Below are 17905 nucleotides of genomic sequence, written 5' to 3' on the forward strand. Positions count from 1 at the left end.
CTCTGATGAAAGTCTACTAAAGAAGTTGCTTGGCTTTTCTTGGTTTCATAGAGCCACCTGATGGGTGCCTGCTCTGCAAGCTGCACACCCCTAGGGTCATTCACTGACAGGATGTCATGCAGAGGAAGAAAAGGGGAGCCAGCTTTGATCACTGGCATCAAACAGATTCAAAGGAAAATAATAGGAACTGAGGAAAAATGTGAGATAAATTGAGGAACAGCAAAGGTAGCACTGAGTGAGGCTCTGTTCCCACTGTCAGAGGGATGGATGTGAGCTATTCTGGAAGTGTAGTGTGGGGGCAAACACTGGAGTGGCATGGGAAATGGCACAATGTGCTTCACTTCTGGCTACCTTCAAGTGAAAGAGCCATCTCTGTACTATAGCTATACTGAAAAAGTATGCATGTGCTGTTAATGTGCAGAAAGATGGGTGAGATGATTCCTTTCCTTTAACCACAGAATATTCTAGAGGGATTTGGAAAATGTTGTCATCCCCTGGGATCAGCAGGACAGAAAGAAAAATCACCATGTTTATTTCTGGGCCCTCCCTCCAAGGCTTTGTGGGTGACAGACCCAGCGAAAGCATCCATCTCCGCTCTGTGCTCAGTAAGCAGAAAATGAAACAGAAGAGTCAGTGTGACAGTGAGTGATTTCAAGCCACTTGTAATGGCATGCATTCAACCCAAGGCCATCAGCTCGGGAGCCCTCACAACAATAGGGTAAGTTTTAATAAAACCACAGTCACCAGAATCCAAAGGGATCTTGAACAAGACAAACAACAAACACAAAACCTTCTAAAATTCGTGCTGCTCATCAAGGTACAAAAGTTCCCCAAGGCACTTTGTCAGGATTTGAAGTTACTATGGGTATTTTTTCCTGTCCTTGTCTGTCTTCAGCCCAGCGCAGCTCAAAAAATTCCTCCCAAAACAAACTGCACCAGCAAATGATAATTGCTGCTCTTCTCTTTTTGTCTTGGGAGATCTGGATAATCTGCACTGCTCCTTACACATTGCCTTGGCTCCCTCAAACTATTTGTTAAAGGCTGCAAGCAGAAGAGTGACATATGTGAATCTTGGGACTGATGGAATTTTTGCCATTTACTAATAAACTCACAATGTATTGCTCTATGCAACATATATAAATACACTATTTGCCAGAAGAGACTACTCAAAACCACACTATGGTGGCTCACAAAATTTTAAGATCACGTTCCCTTCAACTTTGAACTGGCATTGAAAACACAACAGGATCTTTTTCAGTGGGGTCCTGGATGCTTAGATAGAGATATGGACTCGCTCCAACATTATCAGGACTCCAGTGTTTGGGTTCTGAAACATCATAAAATGGCATTAATGGGATTAAAATACTAAAATACTAAAACAAAAGACACTTTTTACCTGGATCTTCCTGAGACCTAATAGTGTCTTTATCCAGCAATCTGTATTCAGCCTTTCTCCTAATTTGTTCTGGAGTTTACACTAAACACAGCCAGGTGATTTGGGAGATGAAAGACCAAATCCAAGTGCCATGTCTGGGCCAAGAAGTAGTTCATTTTTCTCTATGAAGTGGAAAAGTTGTAATGGGAGGCATTGAGAGCGTTTGAATCCATAACAGAATCAACGGGAGTTGGAGATTTGCAAGCAAAACTATGCAATAGACAGGTTCAGAAAGCTGCTGTGGGCAGGCCAGCTGGAGTCTTCAGGCTGGCTTTTGTGCATCTTAGGTGCAGGTTTTAAACATTGGCCGGTGGGATTTCTCATCTCTTTCTTCTACTGGATAAAGACCAAATTTGAAATCCAAAATCCCAGCCTGATTTTCAAAAGCAAATTCCTGTTTACCCCCCTGCTCTAATTTTCAGCTTTCTTTGAGCACGTGTGCTAAGACATGCTTTCTGCTGCAGCAGAGATCAATAGCAAATGATACCTTTGAAGAGGGAGATTTGAGAGATTCTGCAGGAAATCAAAGGAAACAGTATTATACAAGCCATTTCTGCCTTGTTGAACTCATATACTATTTGTTCTTACCAAGCAATGGCAAGGTGTATATATCCCAAACCAGTAAGTTATAAAGTTATTAGAATAATAAAAAACAATTACTTCATTGGAGTTTCACAGTCAATGTATTCTGAAGGCTTCCTCTCTTGTTCCCCTCAAAAAAGAGTTGAAAGGGAGCCGAGTGCACTTTTCACCTTTGATAGCTCAGTCTATCAATTATGTAGGCAAGGCCTTCCTACAAGTCTTATTTTAAGGTACAAGCATGTATTGAGGAGAGAACTGTTGCTTTCTGCATCCTTTCTTCATGAAAAAATGAAAACAGGCTCTTTTTAACATTCTGATCTTCTGAAGGACCCAGCCTCATGGCCAAGATATCGAAAGGCTAGTCTCTACCAAGAAATCTTACTGGACTTCCTTCTCAAGCAGAAGCACAAAGGGAGAAAGCAGAGCTGAGAGGTGATGCTCACTGTGTGCAGTTGCATCTAATATATCTATCCACCACCTTTTTGAAGAAACCTATGCTTGTCTAAATAGTGACTTGTAGAAAGTCTTTTAGGGGTGGGTCTTCCCTCAGAAACTTGGTAAAAGTTGACTGTCTCATGAAAGCAAATTATCTCATCTCCCTCAGTGACCAGTAGAGAGAGCCAAGCACCTTTAAAAATCAATCAGTCCTTTTCTCTGGCACAAATTCCTTAAGTAGAAGAAGCGGGGTTTTTTTCTGCTTGTTGCCTCTTTATCCCCATTGACAGTAGGGACAATATAGAGGAGCAATAGGAAGGGTAGGATATTAGGCAAATGCACCAGAAAATAGCAGAGAATCTTCTCTTAATGTGTAGGCTTCATTGCATTTCATTCTGAAATGGAGGGGACTTGTTTGTTGCTCTCAGGTCTCTCCTACCTCAGTTTCAATCAACTGTTCATAAAAAAATTGAGGTTTTTTTGCTTTTGTTTTGCATGTTTGGGGGTTTGTCTTTCTTGGGTTTTGGGGTTCATTTTTGGTGGTGAGATTTTTTTGTGGTTTGAGGTTTCTTAATATAGAAATGTACTAAAAATGCAAATTTTGGAACAAATTAACCTTTGAAAGAGCTGAGTTAAGCAGGGAGGGAATACAATCAGAAAAGACAGGCTTTGCATGTCATATAATGTTCTGCAGTGCAAAAAAATAAGCACTATAGATCTGGGCATCAGTGTGCTGACAAGAGTTTACGAGTGTGTGTGTGTGTGTAGAGATACAGTGGTTAAGGAAAGGTTTAGACTGGATTGTGGGATAGTGATTTGCTTGAAGCAAAGCCTCCTGTATACCTTTCATTATGCTCTAATATAGAACACACCTGCACGGTGATTGGCACCTTTGGTATCCCCTTGGGTCATGTAGAAAGTGTTCCTTGCCCTGCAGAGTTGCAGGGTCTTGTGTAAGCTTGCTTCAAAATTGATCCATATTTCAGGGAGTTCATATGCTAGTGAACTCTGAAGATGACAGCTCAAATACACATGATATATATAATTTTTGTTTGAAAAAGCTTTCTCTATCAAGTTTCTACTAAAGCTGTGATTTATAGTGTGAATAGCGACCAAACCCCAAACACTGGGATTGCAATCAGGTCCTTAATGATTACTTTTCCAAAAACACATTATCTTTGTAGTGAGTTTCAGCAAGAGTAACTGTGAAAGGATGGTTTGGGGGATTTTTTTTTTTTTTTTGTCATTTGTTTGGTCTTATTGCTATTAAACTACACCAATTTAGTCATTTACATATCTAAATCCAGTGAGCCAAATTTTCAGCCTGAAGTTACTGAGTGCAGGTACCCAGACAGCAGAAGTGTGGTGTCATTTTACAGTAAGGAGGACCTCAGCAGCTATGATGTGAGGACAAGATCTCCAACTATTTGATAATACTTATCAATACATGTAAGCGGAAGTGAAGAAAGCAGCATGTCATATCAAAACACGGGTGGAGTACTGTTCACCTGAATTGGGATTTGGGACTGGACTACAACAATAATGTAGTTTTTGCCATCTAGCTGTCTTCCCTTGGCATGATCGTTAAAAGTTATTAAGTGACCAATGTGCAAATAAGGATGATGGGTGTAATTTGTGGGTTTTAATTTCAAATATTAAATCAGAGTTTGTGCACTATCTGTTCCTTTCAGCACAGCTTCAATTTAGAGTTCCAAGTATAAGAGAATGCAATATAATATAATTGTGGTCATTTTATTTTCTTCAATAAGAACAATCATTGCCTGTAGCTGGTTTCAGAGTGTTGAGAGCAACTTGAAACTGTTACTGACTGTCTGTTAAAAGAAGTCTCAAGCCTGGCAAATGCCTTTGGAGAGTTTTTGTAATTGACATTATATTTAGCTTTTAGATGGAGAAGCACACACTGTTCAGAACAGCTGGCAGTCACTGAAGTAAAATGAAAGGCATTGTTTTGCAAAAAACCTCAGGTGAGAACAAAGTAAACAATATCCTAATTATTTTACCTTAGTCAATTAAAAGTTAGTATGTCTATTAAGATCTTGATCTTTATCATACTGAAATTAATGGTAAAACTCCCACTGACTTCAATAGCAATACCAAAATGCAAGAATAAAACCACTTTTCAGAATGAGCTGAAAGAACTACTGCCTTCAAGTTTCCAACATTATATTTAATTACAAGAATAATGTTTTGAGCAAATGACTAGAAATCAGGAGCCCTGTATCATGTTCCTGGAACAGAAAAGTGAATGCTAAGATTTAAGGACATGTCCTGAATGAAGCTACTTTCTGGAATTAAAAGTTTTATTCTGATCACTGTTCTCTGTGTCTGTGGCATTTTCAGTCAGGGCACCATCTTGCCAAAGTGGCACACACTCTTGCCATTGGTGTCAGGGTAATGTCTGGGTCAACACCTTGCAGGTGCAGGATCTTGGTAAATATCTTCATCTTTACAACAGATGAGCTAATGCATATACTATGAAGTTAAATAATATTATATATTCTGCAGTGCTTAGAGGTGAAGTGATATGTAAATGCAAGGGTTTGCTGTGATATTAACATATAATTTCAGATGTGAAAGACATCTGGTTTCCCAGGATATTGGTTCTCTGCTTTAGATGTTTTTATTGACTTCTAAATGAACTATCTGATTAAGAGCTGAGCACTTGCTATGTAAGTCCTAACTATCTTTCTTTGCAAGGTGGAGGACAGCTGGGGAACATTCCAGTGTAATGGTTTGCCAGCAGCAATCTCTCAAAGTGCTTAGAAGTCTCTGTCTAAAGCTGAGCAGTAGTGAAACAAGGAAAGGATGGCGATTAATAGAGGATTACTTATGCACCTTAAGATAAGATGAAAAGCTGGAGCAATTAGTGAAGTTCTTAAATATGCTAAAGTGCCTTGTACATATTGCTTTTGCATCCTTGGAGTCTGAAACCTGATTTCAGTGTATGTTTTCTTCCAGACTTGGAAGCTCCTGCTCTGAAGAAGTTGTGTTGATTCTAGTCTATTAACTGCAGAAGAGTAAAAGTCCTGTCTTATTCCATCTTCAGTCTGATCATAGCCCTTTTGGAAGTTTGTGGTCATGTCCATATCCGAAGGTATGCTGAGCTCTTGCCTCTTTTCCTTTTAGCTTGGTTTTCTTGCATAAACTGCTAGACTATTCTGAAAGTGCTCTGTGCTTTCCTTCCACATAAATGTAGAGCTCTGCTTGTGTTTCTGGTTGTTTGTCTATCCTGGTTCTCACATGTTCCTCAAACAAGGACCAAGGGGGAGCCCTGGATCATGGTTGTACTAACTTCCCACAGAAATGCCCAGGCAATTTCCCTAGCAGCAATGCTGACCAAAACACATTATAACAATGACATAGAGAACCAAGTCATAGGTAGAAAAGTTACAGCACAGGTTTACTTGGAGAGCCTGAGGTAGCTAATCTGTGATTAGTGATTGCTTATGGAGAGCCTGAGGTAGCTAATCTGTGATTAGTGAATGCTTATCATTCCAAGAGTTTAATAAAGGACAAAAAAAATTGAATATATTTAAATTAATTCCCCACAAGTTACAAAAAAATTAGTCTAGAATGTGCAATGGTACCTTGGTTTTAGCTTCAGCAATGGCTCAGGGGGCAGCCACAATTCTGGAAAGGCCTTGATTTGGAAGACAAGCAGATTCAGATCTAGATCTCAATTCCAGTGCTTGTATCCATTGCATTATGGCATGTGCTTGATGGAGCACTGAAATAGGAACTGAGAAAGTTAATAAACCCTTTTTTCCCAGTGTTATATCCATGTTTAATTTCTCTTCACTGTTTGCATTTACAACAGATTTGAAAGTCTGACATTTTACGGGAATATAATAAGACTGATAATTAAAGCAAGCTGAAAGAATCCAAGCCAAAGTCAATAGTTACCTATTTTCTTTTTCTTTTGTAAGCAGAAGCTTGTCAAGTTCAACAGAAAAATTTTCTTCATTATAATTTATTACAAAAGCTATAAAAAGGAGATATCTTGAAAGAGTAAACCTGCATCTTTCTTTCCAAAACTGTTCTAGAAAGTTGAGGGAGATTAAACTGAAAGGGATTATATTTTCAAGCTTTCCCTGCCAAAAAAAAAAAAACACTCCACAAACAAAACCACTAAATGACACAATTGCAAAATTGGGCTCTATCCACAGAAGAGGTAATGCCTGGCTGGGTTTCATATAGTACTCTATGGATGCTCTATGAGAAATTGGGCCTTGGGCAGGGACAGCTGCGCTGCTTGGGTGCCCACATCTACAGGGCGCTGGGATACAGTCAGCTGCAGGAAAGGAGAGGGGCTGTTACACCTGACAAAGGTACTAGTCTGAGAGATGGAGAATTTCATAGGCTGTTTAAGCATCTTGCAAAGTGTTAACATCTAATAAGAGAGCTTAGGCCCAAATGCTGCACTTCTGCAAACATTAATACAGGCTGTTGTTAGCCAGGGGAAATACTTTGTGAGGCTCATTAGTTTAATTGGTCCCTGTCATCTAGTTAAAAAGGAGGAAAGAAATGCTCCTGACAAAGGCACAGGCTCTGTGCAAGTGTTGTTTTGCTGCTGTAGCTCTGCTGTGAGCTGGCTGGCTAGCGTGGGGTGCCAGCATCTATCACAGCCTTGTCCTCCATTAGCACAGGGCAGAGCAGGCAGCAGCTCCCTGGCACAGTCACATGCCTGAACCACCACCACCACTGTAACCAACTTGGGTGTGTGCATGCCTCTGCCACTATGGCACAGGTTTGGGGTGATACCTGCCTGAATGCTCTGGGTCTTTTTGCTGTGGGCAGCCATGCGTGCTTCTCCTCCTTCATCACTTCTAAGGGTGAGTGGCTCACAAAGATGCTCATCTCTAAAATCATTGTAAGCACAGCTGTGTGGAAAGCAGGATTCAGCAGGGACTGGTTTTGGAGACTAGTTGCATGTATGTCCTGTTGTATAAGCAGAGATAAGCCATAGACCTCTATTTCCTAATCTGTGGTAGGGAGCTAATATTTACTTAAGGCACAGCCTGTTTGGATGCAGATGTGCACGTCAGGAGACCCTTCTAGGGAGGGAAGGCACTGCATGCAGGTGATTACAGCTGTCTCTGGCTCTGCACGTTTTAGTGGTGACAGAGGGGGCAATGGCAGTGTATTGCAGTGCTGGCCTGTGCTGCTCTAGGCTGGGCCCTGCTGAGCCCAGTTCACAGAAATTCCGTGATGGTGTTAAGATCCATGCAAATCTATTCCTGCAGGTGTTTCTCAATTGCAGCCCTACGTGCTGTGAGGTTTTACTGAAATTTTCTTCTGTTGTAGTACCTAAGTTGAGTCTACTAAGGTGAAGTGTGTAGTCTGCTTTCTAGATCATTTAGGACCTGTGGCAAAATTAACTATATTGGTTTGGTTAATTGTCCACATCCAAGAAACATTGGTAGCTCCCCTGGGTCACTACAGCAATTTCTTTCATGCTGTAAGATGTTTACTTCTCTAGAGTGAAAATGTCTAGGCTGTCATTATGTGACTCTACAGTTCCACACCGATAAAGGCTACCTGTGCCTCCATTTTTTTTTAGCTAGTAAGAAACTGCCAAACTCACTGGAATAGTCCCAGAGTCTTATTTCTCTTCTTTCTTTCTTTCCATTGTTTTTGATTTGATGTTACATGATTGATAACAGCATTTTGTGCCATGGGAATCTTGCTCTCTTTGACTGTGCTGGTTACCTCTGCTTTTTCACAGAAGAAGCCAGCCAAGGTAAGTCTTTCCTTTTGATTCATGCAGGTTGTAAGGTCAGTTCTGGTAGGTATGATTTGCTGATGAATTCGTGCTCCATTTCTCAGCTGGCTGGTTCTGCAAGTAGGCCTGGACAAATACACTGACATTTGAATTTAAGGTGACATTGAGACTTAGGTAAAAAGCATTTGATAATAAATTCAGAAACCTGTACAAAGCAAAAGAAATATTAAGTAGAATAAATAAAAATACTTTGATAATAAGAACATATATGTGTATGTATATATATCTCTATGTTACAGATTACATAGTTTATATAATTTCATATATGTCAGCATCAATCTGAGGGTTTCTCTGCTCCAAAGAAAAGGGAAAAGTGAAGCACAAGCAAAGGAAGGTAAAGGGTGTCATGTGGCAAGCAGCATTTCCAATGCATTCATTCCTAATGTGGTAAGAGCCAGCTGACTTAGAGGGTCACTATTGGGTGTCATTTTTGAGGAGCACACAGGGGGTGGGACAGAGCATGGGCAGAACTGAGTACATCGCTCCTCCTCACAGCACCAGCCACCCCAGCTGGGTCATCTTAGCCAGGTGAAGCCTAGTCTGGATTAACTTTCCTACTCCTGAAATTGGGAGAGGCTAGAATTTGAATCCCAGGCTGCAGTTGATCTTTCGGCACTTACCAAAACTATGCCTGAAACTGGGAACGGATTCTAGAGGCGGGATCTCTCTGTACCTGGGCTGTTTTTTACAATCTTTGACTCAGCTCTGGAAAATTTTTCTTTGTTTCAGAAAAAGTCAATCCAACAGATGATACAAGGCTAAGGGGCCAAGGCACCACTAGGGACTTCAATTTTGGCTGAATCTTCCAGTTTAGACTTGTACTTCCTATGTGAGTGTATTGAAGCTATTTAATTTATCCATGCCTCCATCCACTCTGAGGTGAAACAATGTGCAATACTGTTTCATTTTACTGCTATTTGTTTGTAAACAGCTCAGAGAGGAAAAAAAATGTGTCTCATTATTTCCTTTGGCAATGTGCTCTCCATTCTTAAAAATTATTTTTGGTCCTCCACAGTGTTAATTAGAAATGATTAATGAACTGATAGCTTTTCAAAAGACAGCAACATTGTGTGCTCCTTGGGACATAAATGTGTCGCAGAGGTAGAAGGAAAATAAGAATAGCTATGAGGGAAAGCCCAAACTTTATTTCAGCATTCTCAGTGGTTCTGACCAATACAGATTCTCATAATTCATGTAGGGTACACCAGGAGTGTTGGGCTCACACAAAACACAAACTACAGCTTAATTTCAATGGTGAGAAGGCAGCATCTCATGGATAGAAGTGGCAACTAGCTTTGACTGAGTCCCGGATCAGAGGACATTCAAAACTACATTTGCCACTTCCAAGGAAGGTGTCCTAAATACCATATGGGAGTAAGAGGTATTTTCTGCATGTCATATTGAAGTAATTTTCCTGCAGAAAGGAGACATCTAGAAAATTTACTGAGAGTCAAGGACGGACAGAGAGAAAGGCATGGAAAAATAGGGATGTAACACTAGAGTGGAGAAAAGGGGGATAACAGTGAAATGGGACAGCAGTGCTTACTCTGTTTCTATATTTTGTCTTAAATGCAAAGTGAATAATATGTCCTACTGTTATCACCACCACTGTTAGCTAGACATATTTTTTCCTTTTTCCAGTCATTACAGGAATAAATGGCATTAAATGAATGAATGGCTGGAGACATGTATGAATTCTGAGAAAGAAAATGAGAGGCCATGCTTCAGGAACAGGCTCCAAACAGAATGTCCCTCTTTGCTGCTGATGCATAGTGCCAGAGCAAGAGAAGATTCCATGTTTTTAGTTTGTTGCTACTTTCTAGTCCCCACTACAGAGTCCAGAATCTGGACTCCGAATCCCCTACAGGTTGTGAGAATCTGGCATTTGAAATGTAAATGCTGTTGTGCCTAATTTCTAACCACCAAGATCTATTACAGATCCTTCCCATGGAATTAAATCTTAATTCCTTTACTCTCAGATTCAAGGTAATAGTCTGAGTTTTCTGGAAGATCTCTGATATAAAACTCCCTTGATTTTGCATAGAATACACCACAGATATAGTTATCTAACTTGCTCAAGAACACCTGGCCAAAATTAATTTTTTGGAAGAACTGGTAATTCAATTTCTTTGCAATAATTTGCATGTAAATAGGCATGCAAAATCTTAATTTTATTTCCTCTGAAATCACAGCATTCAGTGTAGATACATTAAGGAATTTCAGTGGAGCATAGATAAGCTCCAGAAATATTGAATCCTTTCGATTACCACATTTGTGCTATCATTTAGCAACTAATTCCATTTTTGGTGATCTTGCCAAGATGTTCAAACTACATTAATTATGTCAAATTCTTTGATTGGTATTTAAACTGTTTTCTCTTTCTTTCAAAAAGGTTGCCACTTTAACTGCCCAAGTGTAAAACACAGTTGCAGAAGGGTTTATGTGTGGTAATGAGACGCACTAATCTTACCTGCTCATTCATGTAGATTCAGATTTGTGTGTCTGAAAATAGTATAATGTATCTGAGATTAGTGTAATGACGTACTCTTGCTTGAATTATGCAGAAGTAGTGCATTAAAATAAATGCATGGAGATTAGTGTCAAAACTTCTTTTCTTTTAGTGGATAATATCTTGAGGGCAGGGGTCTTAGGTTTAAATTAGGGTAATTGCAACTAATTGAATGTAATTTAGAAAGCAACATCTTCTAGAAATGGTGGTCAGGTAATGCGTAGTCCAATACATCAAGCAATTAATTTGATGTTTCAGTGTCATTTATCTCTGTTCCCACATAGCAAAGTGAACACGGAACTCCAATGACACACAATGTCAGGAAACAAGTAGGTGCTGGATTTTTTGGTAATATTACCATTCTCTGACTGGCTTCTTGAAGCAATCTTTACTCACAAGGTTCAGTTTTCATTCCTTCTGGCACTCAACCACAGGACCAAATCTCATATAAATAGTATTCAAACGAGTTTCTTACCAAAATTAAAAGGTAGTTTTAAGGATAGAACTTATGTATATTCAGTTGGTGTGGCAAGTCTTTAGTACCAGGGGTGACTTCAGACAGAAGATGCTTAAAGCTTCCTGTGTCTGACAGAGCCAACTCCAGCTGGCTTGAAGACAGACTGGCCAGTGGCCAAGGCCAAGCCTGTCAGTGACATTGGTAATGTCTCACTGCTAAAATACCTAAGAAAGGGGTAAAAAAACCTGCAAAACAACAACTGCAGCTAAAGAAGAGAGGAGTGAGTGTATGTGACAAACAACATTGCAGACACCAAGCTCAGTGAAGAAAGAGGGGAGGGCTTCTTCCAGGTGCTGGAGCAGAGATTTCCCCACGGCCTGTGCTGCAGACAATGGTGAGGCAGCTGTGCCCTGCAGTCCATGTACTTCCACAGGGAGTAGGGATTCACCTGCAGCCTCTGGAGAACTCCATGCAGGATCAGATAGATGCCCAATGGAGAAGTCTGCACTGGAGCAGGCTCATGGCAGAACCTGTGGATCCAAGGAGAGAGGAGCCGATGCTGGAGTAAGTGTTCTGGCAGGTCTTGTAATCCTGTGGGGGGCCCACACTGGAAGAGCCTGTTCCTGAAGGACTGCGCTCCATGGAAGAGCCCCATGCTGGAGCAGGTTGTAAGGAACTGTGGCAAGGACTCACTTTGGAGAAGCTCATGGAAGACTGTCTTCTGTGAGTGGGATTCCATGCTGGAGCAAGGCAAGGTTGTGAGGAATCCTCTCCTTGAGGAAGATGGAGTGGCAAAGACAACTTGTGATGAGCTGACTTCAGCCCCCATTCCTCAGTCAGGAGTAAAGTTAAGGTTTGCAAAAAGGGAGAAGTAGGGGGAAGGTGGTTTAAGATTTGGTTTTATTTCTCCTTATTCTATTCTAATTTGATTGGTAGTAGGTAAAGGAATTTTTTCCCCAAGTCAAGTCTGTTTTGCCCATGACAGTAACTGGTGAGTGATCCCTCTCTGTCCTTATCTTGACCCATGAACCTTTTTAGTATATTCTCTCTCTTCTTGTCCAGCTAAGGTGGGAAGTGATATAGTGGTTTTGGCGGGCACCCGTTGTCTTGCCAGGGTCACCCCACCAGGAGCAAATATTCTGTTCAACCAGTTCTCATTAACAATAGCCTTGTTGGAAACCGATCCAGTTTTATTCATTTTATAGCATATCAGTTATTAATCAGATTCATTCAATGATCCATGTTTTTACATGGCACGATAAGCACTTGTGCTAACACATGGGAAAATTTGGCAATGAGCAACTAAGGCAAAGGGATAGTGGCACTCCCTTCTGTGGTATTGTTGTCCCTATGTTTGCCCCCCTTGTCTGTAAGCAAAATGACAAGCAGAAGGAGGTCAGTCCCAGCCTAGCCCATGGCTTGATAACAAGGAGGATATTCTTTCTTATGCTGGACATGTCAGATCTCTGCTAGAACAAAAGGTTGAATCTGGGTTTCCTAAGCACACCAGACTCAAGAGGAAGAGAGTATTAAGCAAAGCTGCAGAGAGAGTAGGCAATGACACAGACCTGCTCAATGTGCAGCTATATTTTTCTTTACAGACAATGTTATATGCTGGGATAAATACTTGAAATAGCCACTAAATAGGAGGCTGGCAGCAATCAGTTGTCTTTGTCAAAAAATAACAGCTCTCTGAATTGCAAGGAGGAGGTGAGTTACTTCTTAAAGTATCGGACTTAAGAAAAATCACAGGGAGAAAAGGTGAGATAAAATTACAGAGCCATGAAAATAGCTGCTTAACCACTCATTTCCCTACTTCAAGGTGCAAACTCTACTGCAATAAGTCCATAGTTGAGAAAAACTGGACTGTCTCTGTAAAGTCAGGTACTTATCAAAAGCTCTCTCATAACAGACCCTCTAACAACTCAACAAAGCATAATCAGAGAGAAAGCAGAATAACCCATCACAAATCAGCTGGTTTTATGCTTCCTTTCCTGTCCCATTATTTGTGCCTCTGGATATTTTAAAGACTGATCACGGAGATTTCTGGGAGAGGTGAGAAAGGTGCAACATCAGCAAGCCAGACAAGTGTGCAGTTATGTTTTGGATGAAGAGCAGCAAGATATTGAGATGTACTGAAAACATCCAACTGCATATGGTTCTTCTCTAAACAGAATGTTCTTACTTCTGACATGTAGGAACCAAGAAATAAGATATTTTGCAGAGCAAAAAATATTCCTTTTTCTAGGGCAGAGTCTCTAAAAGATGTCTTGAATGATCTCAGTGAAGATCCAGGATCCCAGGAGATCATTTGCAGCTCTTTAACAAGAAAAAGGTAAGTTGCCTTTGAAGAGTTTACATCACCACCTGAAGGATTGTTGCTTTTTAGAGTTTTTAGTTGCCTTTTTCTCTCTCTTTTTCGTTTGCTTTCCTGGTAGTACATTTAAGAAGCTTCTGTTTGACAATTGGTTCACCAATAATCATGATTTTAAAGAATAGCACCATTTACTCTTATACCAGCCAAATAACATATTATTGAACATTTTTTAGAGAAGTGTTTTATGCTAGTGTTAATTAGGATTCAGCAAACTAAACTACCAGGAACATTGTCCCTGAGCTGAAATACAGATGATCTTCTGTAATACATGTGTAAACTGGTATTAGTGTCAGTGTCATGTAAACACTAGAGCAGGACAAGAAATACTGCAAAGATAAATTAATTAAAGTTGGTGATTTGCTCCAGTGTTACAGTAAAAAAGGAAAAGCCTTTCTTTGAGTGGCAAGAAAGTTGGGCTGTTGAGTTTGAAAAGATGGGTTAAGAATCATTACTATCTCTACAAAACTATCTGGAAGCGTTCCTCTTTTTCTACTCATCTGATTTCTGACACTACCCTAGGTCTAATAATCATGGAAAGTTCTGGTATTCATTTATTTTAGATTTTGGAGCACCATACATTTTCAATTGGTCCTGAAGTGCATGACCTACTTCACTGCAAGATGTTTTACATCTTCTGAACCATTTCATAGGGCAGTCCTTCACACAGTGTGACTGGAAAGAAGACTCATTTAGCTGAATGTGTTCCTCTCTTTGTTGCTCTTCTGCTAGATTCTGGTAGGAGATTGCATTCCTATATCAGTTGAGGCTTGTCTCAGCTTAGAAGCTTTCATTTCATTGTGACAGCTTCATAAAATCTGGGGTGCTGTGTCCTGTCTCCTCCTGTGTCCTCCAGTGTTGTAGGAACATACTGGGGTCTTGGTGAAAAAAGCAGGGAACACTGCTGTGGTCTTTGGGAGTACAAACCATGGGAGGAGCAGCACAGCAAAGGAGAATGATTGCAAAGAAAACCTAGAGCAGGATCAAGCCTGCCCCACAGCCTCACACTGAGCTCCTGTGTGCCCTCCTGCAGCACCACCACCCCCAGGGCAGTCTGGTGAGGGCAGGGGGGCACAGCCCACAGCCCAGGCCAGCTCTGCAGTGGGGCACACTGAAGAGCAGGGCTGCAGGATTGCCCCAGAAGGGACAGCTGGCCCTGGTAGTGAGCCCAGGGGCAAGGTCCCCCTGATGTCAGATTGGAAGGAGATTATGGTATTAGGCAGCCCAGGGTGGGGGATAGGCACCAGGGCTAGAAGACATTAGTTTTACTGGTCCACACAAAAATTAGCTTTTCTCAATCCAAGTTAGTGCATACTAGCTGTCTCATTAACATTAAATAGATAACATGATGGGGAAAAAGTCAGAGGAAAACCTACCTGAAGTTGAAAGTGTTTTGTCTAGTTTTCTTTTTAAATGGAGACCTGCTGGAATCCAGAAATGACATTAAGCTTCCTTTTAGAAAAGGTAATTGAAAAGAAAAAGGCAATCAAGGGATGAACAAATGAAGCCTTTTCTTACTGCTGTATGAATAAAAAATGTTATTAATAAGCCCTTTCATTTCAGGCTTACACTCCACAGTCACACATTTTGAATGTATAACCACACAAATGCAAATGTTTACCTCTTAAGTCCTTCACACCACTACAGATGTTTTTGAAAATAGAGAAAGGGAGTCAAGAAGGCATGGACAGAGAGTGACAGAGGACAGTGGGAATAGAGATTTAATCAAAAACCCTTTAAAAAGTACTCTTTTGTTTTTCAGTTTTCAGTATTTATATTGCATAACCAATTATTTTATAAGAATAGCTGGTCTCATTTTGCTGTTTTAATTTTTTTAATTGTATTTCAATATACATTTGTGGGTGATTAAAAAGAAAATCTAAATTTCAGCAGTGAGAGCAGCACCTATATGTTTTGGTTCACGTCCAGCTGTTAAGACCTGGAAAAGCTAGAAACAGCAGCAGACTGGCAAAATAAGGGTAAGAAGCAAAGATAAATCAATATTGTGCATTATACAGTTTCACCCTACAGAGCCTTTCTTTCTTTACACTTCTGTGAGGAAAACAGGATTTTCCTGTATAATTTTTGGGTTTATATCTAAGCCTGAGTTTTTGTAAGATTATTCTATGTCTTTAAGGACATGCTGGCTATCCATTTTGGATAGTCACAGTGCAATGAGAATATAGCAAGTGTTCAGGGGTGGCAAATGTTGGTTTCTGGAGCAGTCTTCTGAAAAAATATTGAACAAAACTGATTTTGTCTCTTTGGTACCCTCAACATGGTTAAAAGGAGGTGTTTGAGTGTGCATGTCATTGACTGATGCTGAAACTAAGACTGATTTAAGAGGGCTCCCTCAGACCCCTGATGGTCATAGCAAAGAAAAGCAAGCTTTATAAATCTAATTGGCTATACAGTACAATGAGTTTATCCCTATTGTTAATTGTATTAACCTACAAAAGGAGTCAAGGATTAATTAGAAATAAAGACCAGGAGATGAACTGAAGATTCTCAAGGGAGGCACTGATACACATTATCCTTGAACTGTATAATTATTGAAATCCGTACTATTTTAGAGTGCTGTGCTCACCTGAATGTAACCCTAATTGCCTCCTTTATTCTTAGCTCCATGTTTTTGTACAGGCTGCTAATCATATTTCAAACCAGAACCACCTGCTGAAGACCTGCAGAAACAAAAGTGGAAGGATTCTTAATGTCCTAATTTGAGAGGAGGTTATAGCACAATATTATTAAGATCAAACTACCTCATGCTTGAAATCAAGAACAAACCAATCTTCTTTGACAAAAAGGTAGGAATCTTTCCCTCAGCTTGTACTCAGATTTTCCCTTAGGTTAAGCTTTAGTCAAAAGAGAAGTGGTGCCTGATTAAAAGGTGGGATAAATGAACTCAAGTGCTTTCTGAAGGGAAAAACACACCTCAGAGCTCTCATTTTGATGAGTGACTGTAATACTATACAATGTTGGGCTTGTCCTTAGCACTGATCTATCCTAGTCCAGAGCACTACCTAGCACCTGTGAAAGGCCACAATAAACCCCAGCTGGGTATAATGGGAAGGTACCAGGGACTGTTTCTCTGGAAAGACCTGCTTTCCACCCCTGTCACTTCCCGAGGGCTTTCAAAAGCTTTCCTCCCAGTCTGTGGCTGCCTTTTTGTACCACTGTATATCTAAGTGGCATCCTTACAAAGTGATCGTGCTCCCTTTTAAAAAAGATGTGTTAAACATAAAAGTAAGAAATTCTGAAATACATATTGATAAGCTTAAAAAAAAAAGGCAGCAAAGTACCTTGCAGGCAGTCTTAAAAAAAGGTGGTAGAATACGCCTTTAGATCTGTTTCTTTCATCCAATCTCCCATTGCAATGACTGAGAAACCTTGCTCATTCATGTCAATGCAAATATGTGACTGTTGTGTTTGAATATAAAACAACTAGTATTCTTTCTGAGATTTTTTTTTTTTAAGCCAACAAGGATATGATGTATTTTACTACTTCTGAGAAGAACTATTGGTACTATACAGCAAAATTAAATTTTGATATTATGCTGAACTAAATCAAGTAATATTCCTGCGTCCTCCCTGTATTTAAGCCTAAATATACATTGGGAATTCTGGATATTTGGGGTCCTGATCCAACACTAACTCAGCATCAATATTGTGCTTGATTACAGGGGAAACTCTTGCAGCCCAGCAGTGATGAATCTTGACTTCTCAGCTGTTAAACAGACCTGAGCATTGCCCCAGAGTGAAAGAGTCCCAGTAACCACTGCTTTTGCAGCAGCAGCTGTGAGCATGCCCACTACTTGATATGTAATGCATTTGTCATACAGCCTGGGTTGAAAGAAGTCAAACAGAGTAAAAGTCTATTATCTGAAGCTTCAATCAGAAGGGAGGTACCTACTTAACTTCTCTCCTGATGCTGATGTGAACACAGCAGGTACTGCTCGTAGGTGGTGACTGATAAGAGGATCTGTGGTGGGGCTCCTTACCTGAGGTGAGGTTTTTATTGTAACACTAGGTAAGCAAACATTATTAGTGGGGTGGATTTGAAATTGCAGTGCTTGAAGCTGTCCTAGAAAAATATATTAAAGCAAAGGAATTGGGGAGGGAGGGACAGACAAGGAGAATGGATTTTAGCCCATTCTTTTAGAGGGATCAAAAAAAGCCCTTCTCTCCTCAAGCAGAACAACCGTCTCTGAGTAATCCATGGCTCTTTTAGGCCATTGGCTTCAGCTGTTTGGAAAACAGTGTCTTACTAAGACTATGTACTAGTCAGGTGGCAAGAAGGACAATCAGCT

The 17905-nt window shown here is 40.3% G+C and overlaps 1 long non-coding RNA gene across 1 annotated transcript; it reads left to right on the top strand.

The window, feature by feature from the left end:
• The first annotated feature begins 15527 nt into the window (after positions 1-15527).
• LOC135444944 (uncharacterized) lies at positions 15528-17597 on the top strand. Its single transcript, XR_010439369.1, has 3 exons — positions 15528-15574; positions 16218-16402; positions 17279-17597. It is a non-coding gene; the product is annotated as an uncharacterized LOC135444944 (long non-coding RNA).
• Positions 17598-17905: the final 308 nt, after the last annotated feature.

The sequence above is a fragment of the Zonotrichia leucophrys genome, chromosome 3, assembly GCF_028769735.1.
Source record: "Zonotrichia leucophrys gambelii isolate GWCS_2022_RI chromosome 3, RI_Zleu_2.0, whole genome shotgun sequence".
NCBI lineage: Eukaryota > Metazoa > Chordata > Aves > Passeriformes > Passerellidae > Zonotrichia > Zonotrichia leucophrys.